The 21218-nt window shown below is 48.3% G+C and overlaps 1 protein-coding gene across 3 annotated transcripts in view; it reads right to left on the bottom strand.

The window, feature by feature from the left end:
- Positions 1 to 21218, bottom strand: part of EFNA2 (ephrin A2) — a 256111-nt gene that overhangs the window by 141823 nt on the left and 93070 nt on the right. The window lies entirely within an intron of this gene.

The following is a 21218-nucleotide window of genomic DNA, read 5'->3' as shown; positions in this document are numbered from 1 at the left end:
TCCCCTTGGCGTAATTAAACTACGGAACTGCCCGCCACAGGAGGCAGTGATGGCCACAAAGTTGGATGGCTTTAAAAGAGGATGGCCTCTAGCCACGATGGAGGTTAGGTTCTGCCTCCAGAAGGCAGCAAGGCTTCTGAAGACCAGTTGTTGGACACCGCAGAAGGGGAGAGGGGTCTTGTGTTCGAATCTTGATTGTGGGTTTCTCCCAAGCACCTGGTTGGGCACTGTGAAAACAGGATGCTGGGCTTGGTGATCGTGAAAGGTGAGAGGACACAACAACAGGTAAGGGCAGAGACAGTGCAAGGAGGAAGCAAGGAGGTGAACAGAGAGAGAATCAAAGGCTTCTTCCTTCTAGGACTGAGCGGTGTATTAATTTTAACGAATGAAAAGGATCCGAAAACACAGTATACACAGTATATCTGACGGAGCGTCTCCACCTCCATCGTTCTGGCCGGACACTGAGGTCCAGCTCCAAGGGCCTTCTGGCGGTTCCCTCACTGCGAGAAGCCAAGTTACAGGGAACCAAGCAGAGGGCCTTCTTGGTGGTGGCACCCGCCCTGTGGAACTCCCTCCCACCAGATGTCAAGGAAATAAACAACTACCAGACTTTTAGAAGACATCTGAAGGCAGCCCTGTTTAGGGAAGCTTTTAATGTTTGATGTATTATAGTATTTTAATATTTTTTGGGAAGCCGCCCAGAGTGGCTGGGGAAGCCCAGCCAGATGGGCGAGGTATAAATAATAAATTTATTTATTTATTATTATTATACGGTAGAGCAAAGAGTGTATGAAAAGTGTGTTTTTGCTCTGCGAAAATGTGTTTACCGAGCAAAATAAACAAAAATTAGGGCTATTGGGGGAAATGAATTTTCATGAGGACTTTAAAAAAACCCTGATGTGGAAATGTGGAGAATTGCGCTGAAGATTGTGGAATGTTTGTATTTCCTTTTCCTTTCTTGAAAAACCAGAAAACATTTTTGCTCTATAAGACTCGCTTTTCCCCTCCTAAAAAGTAAGGGGAAATGTGTGTGCGTCTTATGGAGCGAATGCAGGCTGCGCAGCTATCCCAGAAGCCAGAACAGCAAGAGGGATTGCTGCTTTCACTGCGCAGCGATCCCTCTTGTTGTTCTGGCTTCTGAGATTCAGAATTATTTTTTTTCTTGTTTTCCTCCTCCAAAAACTAGGTGCGTATTGTGCTCTGGTGCGTCTTATAGAGCGAAAAATACGGTATATCCCCGGAGTCAAAACTTGAGCCCCTCGTAAATTCCTCACTGCAGCCCACCTTGTAAGGTTGCTGTCATGATAAATATGGAAAGGAGGGGGAGACACGCTTGCCGTCCCCAGCTCTTCTGGGGGAAAAGGTAGGATTAGGACATCGTAAATAAATGTGCACGGGTTTATCTGACAATTTTTGCCAAGGATTCTGTAATAGACAAGATGGGTATCTCTTTCTGTTGACAAAGCCGTCGCTTGCTGCTGTGTGAGGAGCGGGGTATTATTTATTTATTATTTTGCTGGTAGCGCAACCAGCCACAAACACACACAGAAAGAAAGCTGGGTGTGAGATGTGGAATCCACAAACGGGGCTCGTAGTTGCCAGGTCAAAAAACCTGGTCCCTAGATTGGATAAAGGGTGGCACTGTGGTCTAAACCACATAGCCCAGGGCTTGCCGATCTGAACGTAGGTGGTTTGAATCCCCGTGGCGGGGTAAGCTCCCGTCGCTCGGTCCCTGCTCCTGCCAACCTAGCAGTTCGGAAGCACGTCAAAGTGCAAGTAGATAAATAGGTACCACTCCAGCGGGAAGGTAAATGGCATTTCCATGTGCTGCTCTGATTCGCCAGAAGCGGCTTAGTCCTGCTGGCCACATGACCCGGAAGCTGTACTCCCTCGGCCAGTAAAGCGAGATGAGCGCTGCAACCCCAGAGTCGGCCACGACTGGACCTAATGGTCAGGGGTCCCTTTACCTTTACCGTTACAGAAACCGAATACCTTGAAACTTGTACGTTTTGGCTCCTGAACGATCGAAAACCGGAACCGAGTGTCCCATTTTCTGAACAATTTTCGGAAGCCGGGCATGTTCTGCAGCTTCTGATTGTGTGCAGGAAGCTCCTGCAGACAATCGGAATCCACGCCTTGGTTCCTGAACGGTTCCGGGAGTCGAACGGATATGAGTCGAACGGACTCCCAAAACGAATTAAATTCGGAACCGGGGTATGACTGTATTGTCCGATTGCAAGCTTCCAAAGGGTAGTTGGTTGGTTTCCCCCCCCCCCCATTTCCTCCTTTTGCAATGTAGCAAAGGCTAATTCCTTCTGTGAGGTCATGGCTGTGGCTGGGGAGAAAACCTTGTGTCATGGGAGCACCGGCCAATCTGTCGTCTGAAGGTGCTCTGAGCAGCGTCCCAAAGACTGGGGGAAACCTGCTGCTATCTAGCTGTGTGCACCAGAGGATTGCACAAAGAGCGCTTGGTCCAGGTAGCATTTACCCCTTCATCTGTTTCGGCGACAACTCAAGCGGATGCAGAGATTTTGCTTAAAGCAAAGGGTGGTGTGGGCTTGCAGGTGTGTCTTCTCTTTGGCGATCCCTCGTAGCCGAGTAAGATTGTCTTCCGTAAACACAGTTTTAACAATGAGTCAGGTATCCCGTCAGGTCCGCTGGCTTGGTTGTTTTTCATTTGGTTAATAGCTGTGCACACCTCTCCCCGATTGTTTTTGCGGAATTTGTGAGAGGACCCCAGCAGCTATGGGGGAGTTGCGGTTAAAGGGATGTTGGTAATGTGCACTAGCTTTGCAAGTTGTTGTAATGTTTTTTAAAACATTGTAACTCGCCCTGGAACCTCAGTGTGGAAGACACATTCTAGATCACTTTGTATCACACGCAAACAGGCTTGCAGCTTTTACTCCAGCCTTTCTATGAGAGACCACCAGAATGAAACAATACAGTGGTACTTCGGGTTACATACGCTTCAGGTTACAGACTCCGCTAACCCAGAAATAGATTAAGAACTTTGCTTCAGGATGAGAACAGAAATTGCACTCCGGCGGCACAGCAGCAGCAGGAGGCCCCATTAGCTAAAGTGGTGCTTCAGGTTAAGAACAGTTTCAGGTTAAGTACGGACCTCCGGAACGAATGAAGTACTTAACCTGAGGTACCACTGTACCTGGAGATGCTGAAAACAATTCAAGCTAGAACTTTCTGCATTTATAGCAAGCCCTCTCCCTAGAGCGCAGCCTGTAAAATTACGGAAGAGTCCAGTCTACAAGGCTGCAACATTTGCACGTTTTAGCCAGAACCATAAAGGACCTCACTTCTGAGTAAAGGTGCGCAGGGTTTCTCAGCGCATTGGCTTATGCCTAGCAAGATGCTACGTAGGTTTCCAGTTATACGCAGAAAGAGAAAAAACCTTTGGCTGGTAAAATCCAGCCATCGCTGGGCTCCGCCTCTAGCCTTAAGCGAAACTCGCACAACTCACTTGCTCACGAGAGAGAAGAGAAATAAAGGGAGAAATGTAGACGTTTCAGAGAAGGGGAGGGTGAAATAATTTAAAAAAACAAAAACAAAAGCCAAATTGTGTAGTGTTACCTAGTACAACTACATTTTCAGGCAGAAGAGAATATTTCCCAGCTTTAGGATCATAGCTGTCAAATTACAGATTGGAAAATAAGGGACCAGCAGCCTCGAAAATAAGGGATCAGCAGCCAAAATAAGGGATCAACAATTACCGTATTTTTTGCACTATAACACTAACTTTATTCCTCCTAGAAAGTAAGGGGAAATGTCTGTGCGTGTTATGGAGGAAATGCCTACGGGTGGCATGCCTACGGATTTTCCTCCTCTAAAAACTACGTGCGTGTTATGGTCGGGTGCGTGTTATAGAGCGAAAAATGCGGTACTTTTATAAAATACATATTTTGTTGTGTGGAAATGGCTTTAGATACCTATTAGGTCCATAAATTACCATATAGCATATATTCAACACACAAAAAACAGCAACAATTTGTTGTTGACAAAGGACAGCTGGACATAGAAAGGGCCCCGTTACCTTCAGGAGCTTATTTAAGGGACAACATCAATAAGGGATAGCAGCGGGACATGGCGCTGGGATAACGGACTGTCCCGCCAAATAAGGGACGCTTGACAGCTATGTTTAGGATATGTCCTGCTCCAGAACTCCTAAAATTCTGCTTCCAAGGCAGGTGCATATACCCTCCACAGAAAATACCAGTTTAGATCATGCTGCAAGACTCTGCTGCTGCACATTGCAAGAAGACCCCTGCCAACTGTATTTATTCGTTTAATATCTGCATGGCCTTCCTCAGCACGGGATGGAAAGCTAAGAGGGGCCCCTCCCCTCATGCAAATATATTTGAGAAAAATAAAGAAGTCCTATCCTGTAATTACCATATTTTTTGCTCTATAACTCACTTCCCCCCTCCTAAAAAGGGGAAATGTGTGTGTGCGTCTTATGGAGTGAATGCAGGCTGCACAGCTATCCCAGAAGCCAGAACAGCAAGAGGGATTGCTGCTTTCACTGCGCAGCGATCCCTCTTGCTGTTCGGGCTTCTGAGATTCAGAATATATTTTTCTTGTTTTCCTCCTCCAAAAACTAGATGCGTCTTGTGGTCTGGTGCGTCTTACAAAGCGAAAAATACGGTATATATTATAAACAGTTCAAAAACAGACCTCGGCGGATGCAGAGGGGAGAATTTGCATCCAGCACATTGGGGCACATGCAACCGTATTATTATCCATGTTCCCCAAAGGTGTCCATCCATCACCCACAGATTTTTATCTAGGGGGACCTGGGCTGTACTATGGAACAATGTTTCAGGCAGCCCTGTTTAGGGAAGCTTTTAAGGTTTAATAGGTTATTGTATTTTAGTGTTTTGTTGGAAGCTGCCCAGAGTGGCTGGGGAAACCCAGCAAGATGGGCGGGGCTCTAAATTATTATTATTATTATTATTATTATTATTATTATTATTATTATTATTATTATTAAACACACCACCGCCCCAAAATAAATATAGGGTTAGCAACCAGAGACCCTCTCTCCGATAAACAGGGACCTCTGTGCCACATTCAGGTGGCATTTTGATCAAAGCGTTTACAAAGAACTTGTTCTTTTAAAGCGGCTAGACTATGGAACTCCTTGCCTATTGATATCGGGGGGCAGGATACTCTTTTTGGCACCGGCTAAAAACCTTTCTGTATAGGCACGCCTCCCCAGATGTTTAGAAAGCAGACGGGGGGCTTTGATCTGCTTTTAACCTATTCTTATTTCAACTTTGCAAATGTCTTAAATTTTTCCGCTGCTCATTTTTCAAAGTGACCGTTTTATTGCTTCATATATATATATATATATATATATATATATATATATATATATTGTAAACCACTTTGAGATGTTTTGTTTTTTAAAAGCGCTGTATACATTTTTTGGAACAAATAAAGACAGGTTTTTTTAGGGTCCTAACCAAATTCCTTTCCTCAGATGCCCAAGAGATAGTGACCCAAAACATCCCACTGTGGAGCGGCTCTTGTGAATTTCAAACACCGAGAAAGGAATGCAAAGGGTATTATTAATTATTATTATTATTATTATTATTATTATTATTATTATTATTATTTTATTAGTTTGGAGCAAACATCTTAGAAGTCACAGCAATGTGAGTGTTGCTGTCTGGACCCCTTTAAAAAAGAGTGTGCAGTTTGTTGACAAAGTACCTTATTATTCATATTCTTATTCTTAACAACCTAGTTTTCCTTGTAGTAAATATCGCCTCCCGTGTCTCATTCATGCCTCTCGCTCTGTAGACCCAACATGGCCGCGAGCCAACAATTTTAAAAGACACCTCCTGATCGCCTGGCATAAATAACCCTCGCTGTTTTCCTTTTGGGTGGTTTGTATTTGGCAAATCGAGACCAAAAGCTACAGGGGGAAGACAGTGGGGTTTGTGGCTAGTGGTCTTTACCTTCCATCAGAGCTTCTATCTTCTATACCCCAGAAAGCAGGGAAAGGTACAAATATTATTGCTAATAATAATAATAATAGTAACAATAATAATATGACGTTGACGGGGCGTGCATCTTTTGACTTCACCCTTACTCCAAAGCAAGTCCTGCTGCTTTCAATGGGTTTGCTCCTGCGTAAAAAGTATGTGGAAACTAAGCTCGGCTGCAACAAAACGAGGAGGTGGTTTGCTATAGAACAAAATTTGATAAGCGAGAAATAACCAAAAGAATATTAAATAAAAAAATAAAAAAAGACCAGAAGCAGATATTTGGATCCACCAAAAATATTTCAGTGATTAGTACTTGGGAGAAGGGAAGGAAAAGGCTGGCAGCAGTGGGAGCTAAAGGTAACTATACTTGGCTGTTATTTTTGCCTCGGACGTCAAAAAACAGGTCTGGTTAAAAGTGAGGAGCAAGGATATTCCAAGCTCATCTTCTTCTCTCTTTTTTATTTTTTATTATTATTATTTTTGGACACGTGGGGAGGATATTGCTAAATGCCCTGTGCACTCTCACGATGGAGCAGGCGAAAAGGGGGGGGGGGAATCAAAAATCAAAACGTTGCACTAAAGGAGATCTTTCTCTGGGTGGATGGAGGGGTTGTTTGCCAGGGACCGGAACGTCCCCCGGTAACCTATAAACGCAAAAGTCTCCCAGCCACGCACCACCGCCAGATCTAGACAGAGAAATGGATAACATGAATATTACAGGCGACACATTCCGACGGCTGGCGGAGGAGACAATCCAATTGCACTGGTGGGCATCGTAAAACAGAGCTTAAAATAAACCTGAACCACAGTAAGCGGGAAGTGGTGTCTCTGGCATTGTGGGGGCTGTAAGCCCCCCCAAAAAAAGATTTAGGGATAAGGTGAAGCTGTAGAATAAGTATAGATTAGGGCAGGGGCCAGCAAACTTTTTCAGCAGGGTCCACTGTCCCTCAGACCTTGTGCGAGGCCAGACCATATTTTTTTTTGGGGGGGGGGGAATGAACAAATTCCTATGCCCCACAAATAACCCAGAGATGCATTTTAAATAAAAGGGCACATTCTGCTCATGTAAAAACACGCTGATTCCCAGACCGTCTGCGGGCCGGATTTAGAATGTGATTGGGCCGGATCCGGCCCCCGGGCCTTAGTTTGCCTCCTACCCATGGGCTAGGGCAACAGAGACGGGGCCAGTTTTGAAGGCAATGGAATAAAAACATGTCTACGATCCCTAGCAGATGAATTGAAAACATAGAGTGCAACTCAGTTCTGCCTGTTCATATCAAATTGTCTACTCTTGAGTAGAATTCAGCTAGCTACGCTCTAAAATCTTTTTTTTTTTCCGGCTGCCCGGAAGCAAGAGTTGTCTAGACCTATTGAAATTAATAGACCCAGCTCATTTGTGTATGGTAATTTCAATAGGTCTGCCGGATCTTGGTTGGATTCAACCTAGATGGATGGATGGATAGATAGATAGATAGATAGATAGATAGATAGATAGATAGATAGATAGATGATAGAGAGATGATAGATAGATGATAGATAGATAGATAGATAGATAGATAGATAGATAGATAGATAGATGATAGATAGATAGATAGATGATAGATAGATAGATAGATAGATAGATGATAGATGATAGATAGATGATAGATAGATGATAGATAGATAGATAGATAGATAGATAGATAGATAGATAGATAGATGATAGATAGATATAGATAGATAGATAGATAGATAGATAGATAGATAGAGAGAGAGAGAGAGAGATAGATAGATAGATAGATAGATAGATAGATAGATAGATAGATAGATAGATAGAATAGGGGAAAGAGGCCACCTTTGCCTAAACCTCTCTTAGTCCCAGTGTTTTCTCAGGAAATTCTTATCCAGAAAACCTTTAAGCGTATTCCGCAGTGCTGATCCCTACCCGTAAATGAAGCTTATGCACACAGCAATTGTCCTTGCTCCCTCACACCGGCGTAAGATCCCGACAGCTGGATCCGGACCAGTGAAGGCCCGTCCAGTCCGGTCCACTCCAAGCGGGACCCGAGTTCAGGAGACGCAATTCTCCCCATCTGCAATTCCCTGGCACTCAGAAGCATCAACAGCTTCCAACAACAAAGGGAGAAGACCTCTGGCTATGGTTTCTGTATCTTCCGTAACGCCCCCCCCCCTTCTAAAATAAACTTCAGGGAAATCCCCACCGCAAGTTTCACTCCCATCCTGTCCGTGCTGTCAAAATTTAGACGCCAAGCTCTTCAAGGTCAGGGGATATACCCTGTAAAGAATGTAGCATATACACCTGCGTATATCTGCTAGAGGGAGTGTCTCCACCCCCATCGTCCAGCCCGGACACTGAGGTCCAGCTCCGAGGGCCTTCTGGTGGGTCCCTCCCTGCGAGAAGTGAGGTTACAGGGAACCAGGCAGAGGGCCTTCTCGGTGGTGGCGCCCGCCCTGTGGAACGCCCTCCCATCAGATGTCAAGGAAATAAACAACTGACTGACTTTTAGAAGACATCTGAAGGCAGCCCTGTTTAGGGAAGCTTTTAATGCTTGAAGTTTTATTGTGCTTTTAATATTCTGTTGGGAGCTGCCCAGAGTGGCTGGGGAAACCCAGCCAGATGGGCAGGGTATTATTATTATTATTATTATTATTATTATTATTATTATTATTAAGTGCAACACATCCGCTACAAGCAAATATAAAATATCCATGTGCATGCCTATAAAAGTACAGTGGTACCTCGGGTTACAGACTCTTCAGGTTACAGACTCCGCTAACCTAGAAATAGTACCTCGGGCTTAAGAACTTTGCTTCAGGATGAGAACAGAAATCGTGCAGCAGGAGGCCTCATTAGCTAAAGTGGTGCTTCAGGTTAAGAACAGTTTCAGGTTAAGAACGGACCTCCGGAACGAATTAAGTACTTAACCCAAGGTACCACTGTATGCATTGGCATATTCCAAAGCTATGGTCTGTTCCTACCTAGTCAATTCCGGTGTAATTCCTCTTGCATTTTATGTGTGTGTGTGTGTGTGTGTGTGTGTGCGAGCGCGCGCAAATATCTGAAGTACTGCTCTATGGACCCTCTTAAGGTCCTGAAGTCAGCGGAGGGAGCCCTCTTGGTAGTTTCTCCACTATCAGAAGTTTGGGGGGGCAGCGGCCCAGGAGACGAGAGGACCTTCTCTGTGATGGCCCCCAAGCTGTGGGACTCCTTCCTCACTAAGGTGTGCTTTGCGCCTTCATTCTACAGCTTCCTGAAGACGCACCTATTTATCCTGGCCTTTGAGGGTCTTAGGACCCACCTTGTTTTGACGAATGCAAGTTGTTGTAATGTTTTTTAAACATTGTAACTCGCCCTGGAACCTCAGTGTGGAAGACACATTCTAGATCACTTTGTATCACATGCAAACAGGCTTGCAGCTTTTATTCCAGCCTTTCTGTGAGAGACCACCAGAATGAAACAATACAGTGGTACCTCGGGTTACATACGCTTCAGGTTGCAGACTCCGCTAACCCAGAAATAGCACCTCGGGTGAAGAACTTTGCTTCAGGACGAGAACAGAAATCGTGCTCCGGCGGCACAGCAGCAGCAGGAGGCCCCATTAGCTAAAGTGGTGCTTCAGGCTAAGAACAGTTTCAGGTTAAGAACAGACCTCCGGAATGAATTACCGGTAAGTACGTAACCAGAGGTACCACTGTACACAACAAAAAAAGGTTTGTGTATGTGTCTGCATACATATACAAAATAGTGTATTACCCTTTAGAGATTTCCAACCAACTCAGCAGATTAAAAACGCTACACACACACACCCACAAACACCCACACATGTTCAGTATATGGAATGTGTGCAATATCAATGAAATATACATTTTTGTGCGCATGGACATTCCATATATATATATGCTACATATGGCGTATTTCCGCAAAACGTGTTGGACAGCCGGATGCAACCTCGCCGGTGCGCTATACGCATACAGTGGTACCCCGCAAGACGAATGCCTCGCAAGACGGAAAACCCGCAAGACGAAAGGGTTTTCTGTTTTGGAGGCGCTTCGCAAGACGAATTTCCCTATGGGCTTGCATCGCAAGACGAAAGCCCATAGGGAAATGCTGGCGGTCGGGAGCAAAGACTTTCGCCCACAGCCGGCCTTCAGAAGAGGACCTCTTCTGAAGGCCGGCGGGGGGCAAAAGTCTTTGCTCCCCCCCGCCTGCCTTCCCCCCACCTGCCCCGGGCGATCTTAAAATGCTGGCGGGCGGGAGCGAAGCGTTCGCTGCCGACCCCCAGCATTTTAAAATCTCCAAGGGACAGCAGAGAAGTCTCTGTCCCGGGGAGGTTTTAAAATGCTGGGGGTCGGGAGCGTTCGCTGCCGACCCCCAGCATTTTAAAACGATGTTCCGAAGTGGGGAGGTGGGGCGGGAACATCTGCCCCAGCCGCCCCACTTCGGAACGATGTTCCGAAGGGGGGAGGGGGGCGGGAACAGCTGCCCCATCCGCCCCACTTCGGAACGATGTTCCGAAGGGGGGAGGTGGGGCGGGAACAGCTGCCCCATCCGCCCCACTTCGGAACGCTGTTCCGAAGTGGGGAGGTGGGGCGGGAACAGCTGCCCCATCCGCCCCACTTCGGAACGATGTTCCGAAGGGGGGAGGTGGGGCGGGAACAGCTGCCCCATCCGCCCCACTTCGGAACGATGTTCCGAAGGGGGGAGGTGGGGCGGGAACAGCTGCCCCATCCGCCCCACTTCGGAACGATGTTCCGAAGGGGGGAGGTGGGGCGGGAACAGCTGCCCCATCCGCCCCACTTCGGAACGATGTTCCGAAGTGTGGGGGTGGGGCGGGAACAGCTGCCCCAGCCGCCCCTCTTCGGAACGATGTTCCGAAGGGGGGAGGTGGGGCGGGAACAGCTGCCCCATCCGCCCCACTTCGGAACGATGTTCCGAAGGGGGGAGGTGGGGCGGGAACAGCTGCCCCATCCGCCCCACTTCGGAACGCTGTTCCGAAGTGGGGAGGTGGGGCGGGAACAGCTGCCCCATCCGCCCCACTTCGGAACGATGTTCCGAAGGGGGGAGGTGGGGCGGGAACAGCTGCCCCATCCGCCCCACTTCCGAACGCTGTTCCGAAGTGGGGAGGTGGGGCGGGAACAGCTGCCCCATCCGCCCCACTTCGGAACGATGTTCCGAAGGGGGGAGGTGGGGCGGGAACAGCTGCACCATCCGCCCCACTTCGGAACGCTGTTCCGAAGTGGGGAGGTGGGGCGGGAACAGCTGCCCCATCCGCCCCACTTCGGAACGATGTTCCGAAGGGGGGAGGGGGGGCGGGAACAGCTGCCCCATCCGCCCCACTTCGGAACGCTGTTCCGAAGGGGGGAGGTGGGGCGGGAACAGCTGCCCCATCCGCCCCACTTCGGAACGATGTTCCGAAGGGGGGAGGTGGGGCGGGAACAGCTGCCCCATCCGCCCCACTTCGGAACGCTGTTCCGAAGGGGGGAGGTGGGGCGGGAACAGCTGCCCCAGCCGCCCCACTTCGGAACGATGTTCCGAAGGGGGGAGGGGGGCGGGAACATCTGCCCCATCCGCCCCACTTCGGAACGATGTTCCGAAGGGGGGAGGGGGGGCGGGAACAGCTGCCCCAGCCGCCCCACTTCGGAACGATGTTCCGAAGGGGGGAGGTGGGGCGGGAACAGCTGCCCCATCCGCCCCACTTCCGAACGCTGTTCCGAAGTGGGGAGGTGGGGCGGGAACAGCTGCCCCAGCCGCCCCACTTCGGAACGATGTTCCGAAGGGGGGAGGGGGGCGGGAACAGCTGCCCCAGCTGCCGGGCTTCGTAGCGCTGCTGCGAAGCCGGGCGGGGGGGTGGGAACACCTTCTGAAGGCGGGCAGGGGGCGAAAGTCTTTGCTCCCCCCTGCCTGCCTTCCCAGGGGCTTTTAAATCGCCCCGGACAGCGGAGAAGTCCTCCGCTGTCCAGGGCGATTTTAAAATGCCGCCCGCCAGCATTTTAAGATCGCCCGGACAGCGGAGAAGTCCTCCGCTGTCCCAGGGTTTTTAAAAATGCTGGGGGTGGGAAGAAAAGCCCTTGTCCCCCCCCCCAGCCTTCAGAAGAGGTCCGGGGACAGACTGTCCCCGGACCTGGTCTGAAGGCGGTTTCCCTAGGAACGCATTAATTGATTTTCAATGCATTCCTATGGGAAACCGTGCATCGCAAGACGAAAAACCCGCAAGACGAAGAGAATTGCGGAACGAATTAATTTCGTCTTGCGAGGCACCACTGTAGTTTTATGTACGTATCACAACGACGACAACAAAAGCTACAACCTGAGCTGTGCATACCTATAGACTTAGCCAGCGATGCACCCAACCTTTCAAAACCGGGGTGTCCCCGTACGACCCACCGCTTTCAAAATGCACAGAAACCGTGGGCGTTTTGAAATATATCTATGAAGATGTACGTGGTGGGCGACAGCACAGATATAACTGAACCAAGGTGGGACAAACATGGGTGGAAAACTGACAGGAATGGGCTGGGGTTTTTTTTAAATTTTTTGCAAGCGGACCCAGTCGCTTGGCGTGTGGAGCTTTCTTTGAGCAACTTGAACTTGAATTAAAGCTTTTTAAAGGTTCTTTTTTTTGGGGGGGGTGGACATGTAGCCGCACAGCGATCCCGGGGAAAAGTCCCATCTTTAGTCCGCAAAGCAGCGTGAAGCTTCTCCTTCATTTGGAATTCAGCACGGAGACGGGCATCTGGATGGCAAATGAGTAACCTGTGGGGAAAGGAATTGTGCTCCCTAGAGAGAGAGAGAGAGAGAGAGAGAGAGAGAGAGAGAGAGAGAGAGAGAGAGAGAGAACACACACAAAAAAAATCTAGCCGAAGAAATTGGACCTTGTTTGCATCTGCCGTGTATTAACCGTGCGGCCTATGCACCTCGGCGAGGCGCTAAGCGGATTTAACGGTTTGGAAAAGGGGGGACAGGCCAAGGAAACGTTTGAAGGGATTCTGAGGAGAGAACTTATTCTTTCTTTTTTAAGGTGTATAACCCTATCCCAAAAAGCACGAGGTTTTAGAAAAATGGGGCGAGGAGAAGGAAGGCAGAGGGAAAGACCTTCTGTGGGGCGGGGTGAGGAATCCAGTTGCTACCGAGTCTGTTTTTTGTGTACAGGGCCAGGGGCGAATGCATTCCTGTGGGAGATTCTGGGATGGAAAAGAAGGTAACACGGACTGGCCCTGGAAGAGGGAAACCGAGAATCCGCAAAGGAACAATTGGTTTGATTTATTTATTGAAGAATACATCCACGGGAAAAGCAGGGCTGTGTCCGGATAGCCAAGAAAGAGGAGATATCTCAAAAGCGTACACACACACAAAAACCAATCGGTCAACTCTGTGGAGGGAACCTGGAAGAGGGAAGCATCCATATTTGAAAGTCGTTGGGGGAAAGTTTGGGAGTTGTTGTGGCCCTCGCTCCAGGCCGCTCTAAAGAACAAATCTGAGATGCGTCACCAATGCCTTCACCCTCCTCCTACACAACATGGACTGAGATCTTCAACGTACAGAGTTGCAAAGACCAGGCTCATCTGCAAAGAGGTGGCAGGCAGCCATTTTGCCAGGCGGTACCTTGCCGCAGCAGGGATAGCCGTTCGACGAATGAAGCAGACCGGCTTGCCCTGCCAATGAGGGAAGGGGATCTTGCCGTACGTCCAGGGGGGACATTTCGCGGGGCGAGATATCGCCAAGCCAGAGAGATTGCAGGCACCTGGTGGAAGAGGCTTTGGAGAACATGAAGATGTCTCTACCTTATCCGAAGGTGCCTCAAAGCTCGCCGGGATATCGGATTCAGATTTCGGCCGCGCCAATTAAGGCAGCGGAGAACGTCGAAGAAGCTTGGCCACCTCGTAGCCCAGCTTTCTGCCCCAGGAGATGCCCACAAGATGGACCCAGGTCTCGCCACTCGCAACTGGCGTTTGGGGCAGTCAGATCGGACTTTGGTCCAAGGAGGAGCCGTTGAAAGATGCCCTTACACACTTCGTTTTCAGGCGGTCCCAAATGTGTGAAGCCGTTTGTTCGGGAAGAGGAAGGAGAGCAGGAGAGCTGGGTCTTGTCTACGTGAATCTTCGCAGGCTACCCTGAAGGCCTGAAGGCCGTTGGGGTGGACCTCAATTGTCCCAGAGAAAAGCGCAAAGGGATGTTGCCACTCCTAGGTGACAGAGCACCTACTTTGAAAGAGGAAGGTTGCTGGTTCGATCCCCTATGGTGCAGAACCGCAGGATTGTAGAGTAGGGAGGGACGGGGAATGCCTGCTTCTTGAAACCCTGGGGAACGCTTGCCATACTGAACTGGTAGGAGGCAGCCTTCCCCTGTTCCTATTTAGGACGTCTAAATGGAGAATTTTAGCTGGACACAATGGGGTTAGCCCCCAAGCCAGCTCCTCGGGGCCATGTTTCCCAGATCGGTCCAAACATCTGTCTATAAACATCTGCATTCTGGTTCCGACCACAACCAGTCCTGGAAACCCCACAAGCCAGTCGCTATCTGGAAAACTCCCCATCTCCCTATCAGGAAGAGCAGCTTCAGGTAGATCGAATCAAGGATACAGATAATGGAATCGCCTGCAGGAAGACCCAGCGAGTCTCCTCCACATGGCCAAGCTGTTGCGCCATCACGAACCCAGGAGAGGCAAATGTTCCCCCCCTCCACTGCCCCCCAAGACCTTCTTTGTGGTCAAGCATGGAGTCGACGGCCACATGTTTACAGCCAGAGGCGACTGGCCGTCACGTCAAAGTTTTTTTATATATAAAGAAAATATATATATAATGATGATGATGATAATAAAAATTGGAGGAAGGAAAACACTTGTGTGGCTAAATACAGGCCAGGGGGGCAAAAGAAGATGAAATAATGGGATGTACCTGCGTTGACAATCGAGAAAGAAAATAGCCGGCCATTTACCCGTCTCTCTCTATCTCTCTCTCTCTCTCTCTCCCCCTTCCACAGAGATTGATATATATAAATGTGGGGGCCTTTTCAGGAATTACATTTGCCGGCAGGAAAACTGTCATTCCGGAATTACTCCAAAACTGCCCATTACACCGTTGCAGGTAGGATGTAGCCGAGAAACAAATCTTTGCCTCTCTGTTACGTTGGAAATGATTTATCCAATCATGCCGGCACGAAGAACTGGAATTTGCTCGCGCTTCTGATGGAATCGTCACCCCCTTCTCAGAGCGGGGCTGTTTTTTAAAACTTTTATCTTGCACACATATCCACACGGGCACACACTGCAAAAGCAATGATTTTATCAACGCATTATTTTTTAAAAAAGCATGGTGATTGATATGTGTGTGTGTGTGACTCCGCCAAAGTTGATTTGAGCCTCTGGTGGTGGCGATACAATGGACCCGCCTCAGAATATCAGCTTTATAGAGAATTAGGCCCCAAGCACCAAGGAAGTATTACGTCCTAATCATTAGATGGAAAGATTAAAATAAAGTATCCGAGGGGGGGGGGGAGAGAAGACAAGCGAAAGGCAGAAACTCATGGTGAAATCCTACAAAAATATCGGGGCTGTAAAATCCACACACCCTTTTGGGTGCCTATCGGATGGCAAAGCCATTTAAGAAAAGAAAACCGATTGTGGTGCCCCGAGATTCACTGCCTGCCACCGGTCAACTTTCATAGTTCCAGTGAGGCAATATCCGCCCTCCTCCCATCTCAGTATCCCCCCACCAACCAACAATTCCACCATATCTGTGGCACTGATGTATTCTCCGCGAGCACACAAACCAATATGGAAACTAGTCTCTTTCCAAGTTCCTGAATATAAACATGGCGGCCGTCTTCAGAGAGGGGTCTGGGAGAAGCTCGGTCTTTGATTCCGGCTCAGCTTTGTTTGGGGGGATTTTCGGGGTGGAAACACCCTACACACACACACACACACACACACACACAAACACACCCCTTCCTTCAAACCCAGAAAAGTGCATCCGTCCCGGCCCATGTACCTAACCCGACCCTCCCGCTGTGATTTCAATCAACAGCCGACACAGAGACATATTTAATAAACATCTCCCCACGTTTCCCGGACCCACGGCGACCACATAAAACACGGCGGCGGGTCGAAGATATCAAGGATGCCTGCGGGTGATCTAAAATTGCGTTCGGAAGGGGCGACTGCTTCCCGCGTCTCAATTTACAATTGATTTTTAATTTAGACGCAATTATCAAGGAGGGCATCCCTCTCTCTCTCTCTCTCATTTTTTTACTGGGTGTGTCACATGGGATGGAAACATTGGGTTCCAGATGGCAGGGATAAAATGGGGAGGACGGGATGAGCAAAGAGATATAGATATAGATAAACACACATATGAGCATGCAAGGTGTATTGTTTTGAATGATTCCCCATCTCGCAAAGAGAGGGATAAGTTTCCATCCAATGGCATCCATTACATATATTCAGATTCCTCCTTTTTTTATTGAGGCAACTGCTGGTCTGTGATGGATGGTCTGGCCCAGACCAGAATTGCCAAGTTTGGGTGTGCATATATTTCGCCAATCTGTGCTGGGTCAGTACTGAGGAAACCGGGTTTTCTTCCCTTAAATTTCATGGATTATTCTTCTTCTCTAAAGTCCTGGAAATCTTTCAGTAGTGAGAATCACTGTCCTAATTAGGAAACATGGGCTAATCGGTGTTATTCAAATGCAGAGAGTGACCTTTTATTGCAGGCCAACGCCGCCTTTGAAGTCCTCGGGTGGATCCCATATCCCTCAGGATCCGCTCTCCCCATGTGAGGCCAGCTGCCCACACAATGGACCTTCCAGGCCACCTGACTTTAGGCCACAGTAGACCCCTTCCCTCATCTCACGCCCTATAAGATTCGCAGCATCGTTGGCCGGATTTTGTGACGGTCAATGTCAAGAATCACACCTGTTTTGTCTCTCCCCACTGCCACCTCAAAGAAGTAATAATTGAGGAGGGTGAAGGGGTTTAAGCAAGAAGAGGGGAAGATAGCAAAAAACCACAGAGGAACTCTGAGATTTCCTGTGCAAACGCCACCGATCTGAAAGCAAATTGAGCGACGGTGCAAGATGCAAATTCATACCACAAGTAGCAGAAACAGAAGGGGGGGAGAGAGACCACAACAGCTTAGGACATGGGTAGGCAAACTAAGGCACGGGGGCCGGATCCAGCCCAATCGCCTTCTCAATCCGGTCTGAAGACGGTCCGGGAATCAGCATGTTTTTACATGAGTAGAATGTGTCCTTTTATTTAAAATGCACCTCTGGGTTATTTGTGGGGCCTGCCTGGTGTTTCTACAGGAGTAGAATGTGTGGTTTTATTTAAAATGCACCTCTGCATTATTTGTGGGGCATAGGAATTCATTCATTAGTATTTTCAAAATATAGTCCGGCCCCCCACAAGATCTGAGGGACAGTGGACCGGCCCCCTGCTGAAAAAGTTTGCTGACCCCTAGCTTAGGATGAGTATGACCACTGCTGGTTTTAGGTGGCTAAAATCCACTGGCTTCCTTCTATTCCTCATTGCCATATTCTTGCTTTTTTTAAAAAAAAAAAGTTTAGACCCTCGCCTCCGCCAGAACACACATACACTAACCTGCAGGTATTGCTGCTGCCGTGCTAAACATTAATTTGTTTGTGGCAGGGAGGGAAATACGACAAATTAGGACAGTGGCCCAAATATGCCTCTGTTTCTTAAAAGCTACGGACTGTATTCAACGTTAAGTCATAACTCAGGAGAGCAGATCCATTGAAATCAAGGGAGATGGTTGTCTTAGGTCCGTTCAGTTCAGCGAGTCTACTCTGTGTAAGATTTGGGTCGGGCAGAGTCCTGCCTTGTGGGCCTTGGGAGAGAGGCAATCTCAAGGTTGAATAGGACGGACGTGACGCTTCTCGTTAAGCATCATAACGATGGACAGCGACGCGAGGAAATCATACATGCAAACATAACCAACAAAAACCACACCATTGCCGTCCCAAAGGATGTCCACCTTTGCGACAAGAAATCGTACACCACGCGAACATAGGCGGCGTATCTATTGTGGTCTCAAGGCGGGACAAGCGGCTCTCATTTTGTTCAATCCCGCATATATAGATTAACGAAAAGGAGTTGAAGGGGGAAGATGTGGACCCCCAAAATGCCCATTGCACAAACGCAAAATCACCCAGGGAAATATAATCCCTGTGAAGGTCGGAGGTTGCAGCCCCTAAAGCCAGAGTCAGCCACAAATGCTAGGTGAGCAATGCAAGGAGAGCGTAGAAACAGGGCATTGTCTCGATGGGGCTTGCAACCTCCTGGTTGCGGGCGAAGAAGGTGCCACAGATGCCCTCTGGGTTACAGGCGGCCCCCGGATGTTTCGTACCAGACCCCGACCCAGGAAGCCGGATTTAGGGAGGCCGAGTCGGCCTGGCGAACCGACCCCCTTTCCCCCACCGCGACCCGCTACAGAGGTCCTCATTGAAAAGAGGTCACGAATTCCCCTCAAATTTTAAAACATTTCATCTCCAGAATGAAGGCCCTCATTCATAATGGCAGGAAACGGGCTAGGGGGGTGTGGGACAGAGAGAGAGAGAGATTTTGCTATTAAAGGTTCCCCTCGGAGCTTTCTCACAGCGAGAGTGGGGACCGGAGGGGAGGGGAATTATCTTCCACTGAGATGTGGGTATATAGGGAGGAAACGGGGGGTGGGTCAGTGGGTGACTTTCTCTGAAAGCTGGGCACCGGGCAAATATTTTTATTCCGCATTTCGCCACATTTCCCCCAGGTTTCTGCACAACCGGAAAGGTTCGCTTTTGCATCCGCGAAGAGATTTATTTCGTTTTGTTTGCTGCCCATTCAGCAAATAGCCAAGGGGGCCCTGCAACAATAGCCATCTTTGCTGGCGCCGTGGAGCAAAGGAACAGGAAGAAGCATATCAAAGCCCCCGGACTCTTGAAATTTTGCACCCGCAAATAATTCGGGACCATTCCAGGCAAAAACGGCCGAAGCTTTCTATTTAGAAAAATTACATATAAATCAAAAGGGGTTCAGTGGAACAAGCGCCAGTAACTGGACTATTTAACACACCTGGGGAGGTGGGGTGCGTGTGCCACAGCTTGTCTAAAAGCGCATAAAGAAATCGGGTGCCCCAGGATCTTTAAGTTTTAAATGGGGAGCAGGGGGGATACGAACACCGCCAACATATCGAAGCTGCGCATGGAAAAAAGTTCAGATAAGAAGCAGTAAGAAGCAACTCGCGTTTTCTCATCGCTCTTTCTCCTTTAATTTAAGGGGGATTTCAAAACAAAAGGAGGAGGAGTGGTGGTATTTTTTGGGGGGGTATCTTTTAAATAGAAATAAAAATTATCTGCAACATTTAAGGGGTTTGGGGGAGGAGGGGGGGGAATCCTCTCGGTCACGACGCGCCATCAGAATTTTGGATGTGGTCCAAACAGCCGGTTTTTCAACTGCTTGAGACTTCAGAAAGCTGTTATGAGCTCTCGAGGCGAGAAGAGGCACCATCCATTTCTGGAACCGCACGCTTATGGTGGACAGAGAAAGAGGGTCCCCCCCCCGAAAGAGCCACACGGCCCCCTCCCTCCCAGCTGATTGCTCTAATTCGTGTAAGATCTGGAAGGTGGGGGTGCCCTTCCACTTTGGGGGTACCAGAAATGGGTGGAGCACACAGACTTTTGACCCAGAAACCAAACCCAAAAGGCGACCGGGATGTACCTGAAGTTCACGACCAAGGCTGTAGGTCGTGGACTCACTTGCCCAATAAATCCTTAGAAAGCAGGGAAGGATGGAGTGGGGAAGCTAACCTACTTCGCCGTCACATAAGAGAAAACCTTACAAAGCCATGATGAGCTTCGCTAACCTTTCAGCGCTCCATAGAGAGAGTCGCCAAGCTTTCGAAGCAACTTCTAAGTATCCCCATGGAGTCTATGGCCGCGAGCCGGTTTGGAAATGAATGTTGCTTGCTTCATTTTTATTTTATTTTATTTTTGGGGAAAAAAACCTTTATTTCCCTTCTAAGATTCTTCAAGGAGTAGTCGTTATGCAAGAGATGGTTTTGTCCAGTAGGTTAGATGTTGGGGGGAAACACAAGGAAACAGGTCAAGAACTGCCTCCTCTTCAGTGTGTGTGTGTGTGTGTGTGTGTGTGTGTGTGTGTGTGTAGGAGAGAGAGAGAGAACTGGTGTTTTAATTTGACAAGATGCAACCCTGTAAGTGACGCGTAATTGATTTTACAGTCTGCAGTTCTGCTGAAAACTGTTATCATTTTGTTCCTCTTGGCTGCCCAGAATTACAACTTCCAAGAATTGACTTCTGGAAGAATGATTTCCCTCCTCAACACACACACACACACCCCGCCACCACTCTTCGGTGGCTCAGATTCCAAACGTAAAACAGCTGTTAAGAAAAAATATATTTCTCTAACCCCACCACCACCGCCTCAGTTGTTTTTATATCTGGCTTGGAAGGCGACACAGACCACAGCGAAACTTCTCGAACTTAAGCCTTGGAAAAAAACGGGGAAATAGATAGATGAAAATATTCAGACAGCCCTGCTATATAGGTACACGCACTCAGAATTGTCAGCCTCAAGACAAACTGATAATTGCCCCCCCCCCAATTCTTCAAAATAAGGCAAAGTAAGTCCAAAAGTTTGACGGGGAAAAAACCCCCGGCATATCAGTTATCCTAAAGAGACCGACAATATCATCATTCATAGAGAGATAGATCAGAAGGAAGCCCCATTGAGTACAATAGGGGAAACTGGGGGGGTCACTTTCCACTTAGCAAAGAATTAATCGCAGAGGGTTGTATCCAACTAAGTTTTGCACCTTTGAAATTAATGGACCGCAGTTAGTTGCATCCGTTAAGTTAAATGGGTATGTTCTGAGGAGGAATTCACATTGGGTGCAAACCCAGAACTTGTTCCTGAACGTGAGTTGGTCTCGACAGCCGTGATGCAATTCAGTACACAGGAGCGTGGTGGGAGTTTAAAAAGAAGGGCATCTCACACAGAGATATAGCAAACCTCTTCTGTTTGGAAGTTTTGCTTTTGAGACCTTCGTCTGATTTCTCTGGAATTATTTACCACAGACAGAGAGAGACACTTGTGGGTCAAACTTCCTCCAGGCCGTGTGTGAAAACCCTGGTTTTCCTGGCCATGACTTTGAACAACAGACAGACAGACAGGATAATTTTTTTAAAAACCCCACACTTTT

The sequence above is a fragment of the Podarcis bocagei genome (genome assembly GCF_964188305.1).
Source record: "Podarcis bocagei genome assembly, chromosome: 18".
Classification (NCBI taxonomy): Eukaryota; Metazoa; Chordata; class Lepidosauria; order Squamata; family Lacertidae; genus Podarcis; species Podarcis bocagei.
Note: the sequence above shows the minus strand (reverse complement) of the source record. Positions and strands in the feature narration are given on the sequence as shown.